Source organism: Odocoileus virginianus, chromosome 15 (genome assembly GCF_023699985.2).
Source record: "Odocoileus virginianus isolate 20LAN1187 ecotype Illinois chromosome 15, Ovbor_1.2, whole genome shotgun sequence".
NCBI lineage: Eukaryota > Metazoa > Chordata > Mammalia > Artiodactyla > Cervidae > Odocoileus > Odocoileus virginianus.
Window position 1 is genome coordinate 38,813,091 of NC_069688.1, and position 9,991 is coordinate 38,823,081.

The window sequence follows — 9,991 nt, forward strand, 5'->3', positions numbered from 1 at the left end:
CCCTCTACATTCCTTAGGATTATAAAACAATAATGTATCCTTCTTGAGGACAGTCTCTGGAAAACACTTTCTGGCTAATTCTGTTATCTTTAAATGTAAATTATGGGAGTGGGTCTAGTAAGGTCTTTACAACCTCCAGACATTCTTTTGATTCACTGTAATAGCTAATTAAAAGTATATGACTCCATTGCTAACACTAGTGAGGGGGCACTCTTTCTGCCCCCTTCTGATGTGTATGTCAGACACTTTCTGACACAGAAGCTTTCTCTTTATACTTTAATAAAATGCTATTACGCAAAAGCTCTGAGCAATCAAGCCTCGCTTCTGTCTCTAGATTGAATTCTTCTCCTCCAGATGCCAAGAATCCCAGTGTCTTTCATGGTTCAGCAACAACTTTTCAATACTTTGCCTTCTGAAACTTATCTATTCTTTAAGGGAAAAAACTTTAATTATGTTCTTCTGTGATATTTTTTTCTAATCAAGGTTGTCTTGCCTCTTATCCTGTCCAAAATGTAACATCTCTGTTTTGTAAACACACATAGCATTTAATGTGTACCTTTTAATGACACATGAGTATAGACAGATTTAAACTTCCCTTAAACCTTTGTAAACTGTTACTCTTGAGAGGTTAGGATTTATGCCAGTCATATTAGTTGGTATAGTTTAGGATATCAGTTAATCTTAAAATATATATATTTGGATGTAATTTATAGAATTGAAAAAATATGCTAAAATAATTTAGCATTAAAATCTTTGATATAATTATGGAAATTACTTAAGGTGGGATAGTAATAATGTGGAGATTCAGGTATGACTAGTAACTCAATACCTGAGTGACCAACTGAGCAATCACCCATTGAGTGAAATATGTAAAAACCCCAAAGCAGCACTTCACAAGAAAAAAACAGCTCACTTTTGCATTAATGAATGTCAATCAACAAGACTACTTAACTGGATAAAAAAGAATTGTTCAGGAAAGTAGTGTTTTGATGATAATAATTTAATAAATTACTTATAATAATTATTTTTTAATATGATAATATGGCTTTTAACCATAACCTTGTGATAATAATAAAAAAAATTAGCTTTTGCTCTTGGCTAAATTAACCTTTATATTTCAGTGAACCAATTGTCATTCCTCTGCTTTTTATAACCATATTAAAATAAAGGAACAGAATGTTTTCAAAATTTCAGGAGGTCAAACATTGAAAAGTAAAGGCATTGTAGAAGTAAAATCTTAATGTTAATATTTTATTTATGATGAATTATGATAAAAAGATACAGATGTATATAATTAAGTGGGAGAGTTAAACATATTCTGGCCAAGTGCATAGGCTAGAAGGGTGTAGTTTTTTCAAAGTGTATTCTGAAAAATAACAACATTTCTAGATGTTAAGTGGAAAAGGTTCTGAAACAAATTTGCCAAACTACATATAATAGCCATCTTTTGGAGAGCTACAATGTGAATTAGCATATATATAACTCAGAATTCTCATTATAAATATTACTGGGTAAGTGTATTTAGGGCTTCCCTGGTAGCTCAGAAGGTAAAGAATTTGTCTGCAATGTGAGAGACCCAGGTTCCATTCCTGGGATGGATACTGCTACCAATGCAGTATTGTTGCCTGGAAAATTCCATGGATAGAGGAGCCTGGCGGGCTATAGTCTATGGAGTCACAAAGAGTCAGACACAACTGAGCGACTCATTGTTTCACTTAAGTGTATTTAGCCTGACAATTCCCAAATTTACAGCATGGAATTATTTTTTATATAGACTCCCCCCCTCCCCCCCAGAATTTTTTTCTTAAGAGTTTGGAAAATGCTGTACAAGATTCCCATCATTGGTCCTTCTTACATCAAATATTTACTGAGTATCTTCTACAACCCAAACACTCCTTAGGTGCAGAATTTATAGATATAAAAGACACATTCCTTGTAGTCAAGAGTTCTCACAGAATAACAGGGAGGAAGACATCATAACACTTCATTCTGTGACATCAGTAGATAGAGCTAAGTGTAGAGGGCCATGTTGTAATTTCACAGAGTGTTTACCTGGTGCATATTTATCCATAACTACTCACAAATCACTGATAGGAGTTGGGTCAAGGCAGTCTTAGTGACAAATAATAAAGCTGAGTTTTAAAGAATGAGAAGTTTTACAGACAAGCAAAGATGTAGCCTGTGAAAAATGAAAGAGGGCTTAAAATACTATTGATAATTTGAATAACAGGGGGTGCTTTGAAATAGAATTCATAACTTGAGAGGAGGGAGTAGTAAGAGAAGACACCAGAGAGGTAGGCATGGGGCAGATTCTTCTTGATCGTCTAAGACTTGTGGACATCAGGGTGCACTGGGATAACTTAAAATGACATAAACCAACATGCTTTAGAGTTCTGTTAATTGATGAGAATGGTAACTGTGTAGACTAGTGTAGACTAAATTATACATCACTAAATTATCATTGTATAGAATGCATTAGAAGAAATGGAGTCATCATAGTCAACATATAGTCAACAAAAGTCTGAAATGCAGTACCTGGATGCAATCTCAGAAATGACAGAATGATCTCTGTTCATTTCCAAGGCAAACCATTCAATATCATAGTAATCCAAGTCTTTTCCCTGACCAATAATGCTGAAGAAGCTAAAGTTGAATGCTTCTATGAAGACCTACAAGACCTTCTAAAACTAACCCCCCCCCCAAAAAAAAAGATGTCCTTTTTGTTATAGGGGACTGGAATGCAAAAGTAGGAAGTCAAGAAATACCTGGAGTAATGGGAAAATTTGGCCTTGGAGTACAGAATGAAGCAGGGCAAACAGTTTTGCCAATAAAATGCACTGGTCACAGCAAACACCCTCTTCCAACAACACAAGAGAAGACTCTACACATGGACATCACCAGATGGTCAATACTGAAATCAGATTGATTATATTTTTTTGCAGCCAAAGATGGAGAAGCTCTATGCAGTCAGCAAAGAAAAAAAAAAAAAAAAAAGACTGGGAGCTAACTGTGGCTCAGATAATAAACTTCTTGCAAAATTCAGACTTAAATTGAAGAAAGTATGGAAAACCACTAGACCATTCAGGTACTACCTAAATCAAATCTCTTATGATTATACAGTGGAAGTGACAAAGAGATTCAAGGGATTAGATCTGATATACAAAGTGCCTGAAGAACTATGAACAGAGGTTCGTGACACTGTACAGGAGGCAGTGATCAAGACCATCCCCAAGAAAAAGAAATGCAAAAAGGCAAAGTAGCTGCCTGAGGAGGCCTTAGAAATAGCTAAGTAAGAAGAGAAGCTAAAGGCAAAGGAGAAAAGGAAAGCTATACCCATTGGCAAGCAGGCTTCCAAAGAACAGCAAGGAGAGACAAGAAAACCTTCCTCAGTGATCAGTGCAAAGAAATAGAAAAAAACAATAGAAATGGAAAGACTAGAGAGCTCTTCAAGAAAATTAGAGATACCAAGGGAACTTTTCATGCAAAGATGGGTTCAATAAAGGACAGAAATGGTATGGACCTAACAGAAGCAGAAGATATTAAGAAGAGGTGGCAAAAATACACAGAAGAGCTATACAAAAAAAGATCTTCATGACCCAGATAACCACAATGATGTGGTGTGATCACTCACCTTGAGCTAGACATCCTGCAAAGTCAAATGGGCCTTAGGAAGCATCACTAGGAACAAAGCTAGTGGAGGTGATGGAATTCCAGCTGAGCTATTTCAAATCCTAAAAGATGATGCTGTGAAAGTGCTGCATTCAAGATGTCAGCAAATTTGGAAAATTCAGCAGTGACCATGGGACTGGAAAAGGTCAGTTTTCATTCTAATACCTAAGAAAGGCAATGCCTAAGAATGCTTGTGCTTTTGGTATTATATGAAAGAAACAATTGTGCTTACCAATGTTAAGGAACTTTGTCTTATTATAACTTTATGATTTCAAATATGGTTTGTTAATCCATTTTGAGTTGATTTTTGTATATGGTGTAACGTACAGGTCCAGTTTCATTTTTCTGCATGTGGATAACCAGTTTTCTCAGCACCATTTATTAGACTATCCTTTCCTCATGTTTGTTCTTGACACCTTTATTAAAGATCTGTTGATAACAAAAGCATAGGCTTATTTGGGTTCTTTATTTTTCTCCACTTGACCATATGTTTGCTTTTATGCCAGTAACATAGTTTTTGTTACTATGACTTTATATCATTTGAAACCAGACAGTGTGATGCTCCCACCTTTGTTGTTGTTCTTCAAGGTTGCTTTGGCTATTTGGAGTGTTTTATGGTTCTATATGAATTTCAGAATTTTTTCTTCTATTTCTGTAAATATTGTGTTTGAGATCTTGATGTGGATTGTATTGAACCTATGGATCACTTTGGACAGTATGGACATTTTAACAAATTTCAAGTCACTTGTTTATTTTGACACTAATCTTTATTCCTTCCATTCATCTAACTTTGGATTTTATTCATTGTTTAAACTTCCTTAAATTTTAAATTTAGATTGTTTGAGATCTTTCTTTTTTTATCATATAGGTTTTTAACACTAAGATTTCCTCTTGTAATGCTTTTGCTGTATGTCATAAGTCATAATTAACTATATTTTCATGTTTATCTCTAGGTATTTTTAAGTTCATTTGTTTTCTCTTTTGCCCAATGGTTGTGCACGATATGTTAGTTTTTTCCACAAGTTTGTAAATTTTCCTGTTTCCTTCATCACTGATTTATAATTTCATTCCATTAAAATCTGAAAGGGCTTCTCTGGTAACTCAGCTGGTAAAGAATCCACCTGCAACACAGGAGACCCTGGTTCAATTTCTACTTCAGGAAGACCCCTTGGAGAAGGTACAGGCTACCTACTTCAGTATTCTTGGGCTTCCCTCGTCGGTCAGGTGGTAAAGAATCTTCCTGCAATGCAGGAGACCTGGGTTCAGTCCCTGGGTTGGAAAGATCCACCAGAGAAGGGCATGGCAACCCACTCCAGCATTCTTGCCTGGAGAATCCCCATGGACAGAGGAGCCTGGCACGCTGTAGTCCATGGGATTGCAAAGAGTAAGATATGACTGAGTGACTAAGCACATAATCAGAAAAGATACTTATTATTTCATTCTTACTAAATTTGTTAAGACTTATTATATAACATGTGACCTGTCTTGTAGAATATTCTATGTGCTTGAGGAGAAAGTGTATTTTGAAAATTTGGGTGGAAAGTTCTGAATGTGTCTGTTAGGCCCAATTTTTTCTATAGTGTTGCTCAATAAGTTGTTTTCTTATTGATTTTCTGCCTGGATTTTATATTCATTATTGAAAGTGGGATACTGAAGTCTCCTTCTATAACTGTATTGCTGTTAATTTGGTCTTCAGATATGTCAATATTTGATACATATTTTGTGTTCTTTAATGTTGGATATGTATACATTTACAATTGTTAGAACTTTATTTAGTGACATTATCCTAAAATGTTATTTTTCATATAGAAGTACATTCTTCTCTAGTGACAGCCTTTGACTTAAAGCCTGTTGTTTCTGATACAAGTGTAGCCATCACTACTCTTTTGGTTACCATTTGCCTGGAATATAGTTTTACATCCTTTTATTATGTGCCTTTATATCTAAATTTAGTCTCTTGTAGAAAATTTTTCACTAGTTCTTGTCTTTTTAAAAAATTCATTCTATCACTCTGGGCTTTTTGATTTGGTGATTTGATATATTCACATTTAAGATAATTATTGCTAAGAACTTACAATTGCAATTTTCTTTTTTTTTCTGTTTTATAGTTTTCTGTTCTTTTCCATTTTTGTTATTTGATGGGTTTTTGGTTGAAATTTGGTTTCATTTCATTACCTTTCATGTATCTACTAGAGGCGTCTTCTTTGTATTGATCATGAAGCTTGTGTAAATCTTTGTTGTTATAACCAACAACTTCAATTTGGTAAGAACTTAATTAGCATAGAAAAACACTACACGGTTGTCCTCCCCACACATATACCTTGTTTTCTAAAAGTCAGAGCTTATTTCTTTTAACATGTGAATTTGTTCTATATTTTGGGTTATGGTTATTTTTGTTGCTTTTAATTTTAATATTAAGGTTATATCAATACTAAATTGACAGGTGCTAAAGTGCTCTGACAGAGTTAAAGTAGTCATAATAAAAAATATTTCAGCAAGCAATTACAAGCATACTTGAAACAAATTTAAAGTAGTCTCTGAAAAGAAATAGAAAGTCTTGACAAGTATTGTTGGTATAAAGAAGAACCAAATGAAATTGTTAGAAATAAGTAACACAGTACCTAAACAAAAACTTCAGTGAATGAGCTGAAAAGCAGAATAAAGCAGCAGAGGAAAGAATCAGTGAACTGTAAGACAAAACATTAGAAATAAGCTAGCCTGAACAATAGCAAGAACATAGAACCACTCCCCACCTCCAAAAAAAAAAAAAGTTAACAGAGTCTAAGAGGTCTGCAAGACTATTTAAAAATTCTAACATCATGTCATTGGCCTCCCAGGAAAGGACACAAATGACAGAGCTGAAAAGTTACTTTAAAAAAATAGCTAGGAGTTCCCGTACCTGTCATCTTATAGAAATCTAGACATTCAAAAATCAAAGCAAACTCAAACAGGATACACAAAGAAATCCACATCAAGACACATCATACTCAAACTTTTGAAAATTAAGAAAAAGAAAAAAAATCTTAAAAACTAGTGAGAGAAATTTACCCTGTGAATAAAAACAAGTTTAATGACAGCTGATTTCTCATCAGAAACCATGGAGGCCACAACAAAAGTGACAGACATTTTTCAAGTGGTAAAGAAAAGATCTGTCATACCAGAATCCTATACCCAGTGAAAACATCCTTCAGAAATGAAAAGGAGACTAGTTGAAACTGCAGGGGCCCCGGAGGAACCAAGTCGGCAGCTGGGCAGCAGGCAGCCTATTCTTTCTAGGGGCTAAGATGGATCTTGTACTCAGTATTGCAGATTATTATTTTTTTACACCGTACGTATATCCAGCCACATGGCCAGAGGACACCATCTTCCAAGCTATCACTCTCCTGATTGTAACAAATCTCGGTGCTTATATACTGTATTTCTTCTTTGCAACACCGAGTTATTATTTTGTCTATGACCATTTATTAATGAAACACCCACAATTTTTAAAGAATCAAGTCTCTCTAGAGATTACGCATTGTGTCCAGTCGATGCCATGGATGAGCATCCCCACGGTTTCACTGTTCCTGCTAGAGGTGAGAGGTTACAGCAAACTCTATGACGGCGTAGGAGAGTTTCCATACGGCTGGTTTCAACTCGTTGCTAGTGTCTTGTCCTTTCTCTTCACTGACATGCTGATCTTCTGGATTCACAGAGGCCTTCATCATAGACTTGTATATAAGCGCTTACACAAACCTCATCATATCTGGAAGATTCCAAGTCCATTTGTGAGTCACGCTTTTCACCCTCTGGACGGCTTCCTTCAGAGTCTGCCTTACCACATATACCCTTTTATCTTCCCGTTACACAAGGTAGTTTATTTAGGCTTGTACATCTTGGTCAATATCTGGACAATTTCCATTCACGATGGTGATTTTCATGTTCCCCAGCTCTTAAAGCCTTTTATTAATGGCTCAGCTCATCACACAGACCACCATATGCTCTTTGACTATAATTATGGGCAGTATTTCACCTTGTGGGATAGAATTGGAGGCTCTTTCAGAAATCCCTCCTCCTTTAAGGGGAATGGACCTCTTAATTATGTGAAGAAAATGGCAGAAGAAAAGCACAATAGCCATGGAGGAAATGGTTATAAAAATGAAAAATTATTCAATGGAGAGTGTACAAAGACTTATTAAAAATTTTTAATCAAGGAAAAATAATCTACATATGTTACCATGAGGGGGCATAGCAATTGAACAGTATCATTTGAAAAAATCAGTATTGTGGGTATAGCTGAGGAATGCTCATAATGGTAGATCAAGGGAACATGCCATGTGTACCACGATTTTAACCTCGTGCTCCAAATACTGGATGTTGGTCTAAGAAACAAGTTGTGTCTTTCTAGCCAGCAGATCTGTAATTTGTATAGCCTCAACAGCAGTTTTTTAAAAGATAGAGGATAAATTATTGAGGGGACTGGGCTGTGTCCTTTTGCCTTAATTTGTGCATAGTCATTAAAGTAAAACTCATTGTGCTTAATGATATCAAGACTAAATGGCATAACAAAGAAGTACTAATATGAAGATGGTTTCTCGTATCAGAAATGATTAAGTATTTGGTACAGTAAGTTCCCTACATAAAAACAACTTCCATTCCGAGAGCCACATTCATAAGTCAGATTTGTTTATAAGTCCAACAAAGTTAGCTCATCTACCCAACTAACACAATTGGCTATATAGTACTGTTCCGTAATAGATTTATAAGACTTTTCACACCAATAATACATAAAAAACCAACACAAAAAATAAACATCTTTACTCTTAGAGTACAGTACCTTGAAAAGTACAGTAATATAGTATAGCAGATGGCACCTGGGCTGTCATCGAGTGAACAGGTGAGGAGACTTACTAACTCAAGGAGGTGGGAGGTGGAGGAGCTTCAGATCATCAGCAATAGGGGATACCAGCCACATCACCACTGATTTTATGCTTGCTTCAGACATCCTGGGCTTGAAATAAAAATACTGCACAGCACTGTACAATGAAGTACACAAAAGCACAACCCCTTGTACAGGATGCACGTATGTGACAATGTCCACTAGGTATGTGAACTTAGTGATTGGACATGCGAGCGCATGTCCTCCTCTTTGAAGGTTAGAAACGTGAAGGTTCGTGTGTAGGGGACTTACTGTGTTGGTATGATAACTTGTGCTTTGTTCAAGTAGACACATAGATTTGAAAAAAAATCATAATGTATTATCAGCTCAGTAACCTGATTAATAGCTGATGTTACAAGATTATTGTCTTTCCACACATAGAAAATTTACTCTCTGGTGACATTGTCAATGAACTAGAAAACATTAGTACTGCCATGATTTAATCCAGATCTGGGATTAAAGATTTTGATGGTTATTATTTTCAGTTGTTATTTAATAGGTGTAAAATGATGTGATTCTGAATATATGTAGAAAGGGAAATTTGATTCCCAGGTAATATATTTAACTCTACTGGTTTTCTTAATTAAATTGAAGCACTGCACTTTTGATAAGTTTCAAAGTTATAATCCTGTGATTTCTATAAAAGGTAATAATTGCCAAATGTTTTAGGCCTATCACTGAAGATTAGTTTAGCGATATTATTTCAATACCCTCCTGTTTGTTTACTTTTTCCCACTCTGCAAAAAGATTTAACAGATAACTTTCACTTAAGAAATGTCATGTGTTGTAATATAAGTATGTTGGGAAAACATGGTTGGCAAAGGTATTGTCTGATCTATTTATGTAAACAATAAAAGTTGATTATAACTGTTAAAAAAAATGAAAAGGAAAAATAGGCATTCTAAGATGAAGAAAAATGAAAGATTTTGTCTTAATTTGACTTACTTAAAAAAAATGGCTAAAGGAATTCCTTTAGAGGAGTTAATGGAGAGGTTTAAAATTTGTTCTTTGGTTTAGTGAAATAAACACATTAGAGAGAGAAGGCAAATGTAGACGTCCTAAAGGATATCTAAAAGTGGTTTTTCCTAGCTGTTATAATTGAACAGTTTTGCTGTTAGCTGTTAAATTTTATTCATTTTCACTTTTCTTATATAATTTTTTCAAGGAATGTGTATTAGTTTTACAATCAGGCAAAACAGCAAATCTCTTTCATTTTGAAAAACAAAAAAATCCTGATATAGCTAACAACACATTATTACATCTGATTCAAATAATGACAACTTTGTGAATATTTTAAACCATTCCATCACAGTATTGCTTTTTGAGAAGAAAAGGAGTCAGAATGCAAAATAGAAAAGAAAAATTAAGACATGATCACACTGCAAAAAATACATATTGGATCCT

At 34.8% G+C, this 9,991-nt stretch overlaps 1 pseudogene; it reads left to right on the forward strand.

Annotated features, from left to right (window-relative positions):
* Positions 1-6,888: 6,888 nt before the first annotated feature.
* Positions 6,889-9,062, forward strand: LOC110121978 (lathosterol oxidase pseudogene; annotated as a pseudogene).
* Positions 9,063-9,991: the final 929 nt, after the last annotated feature.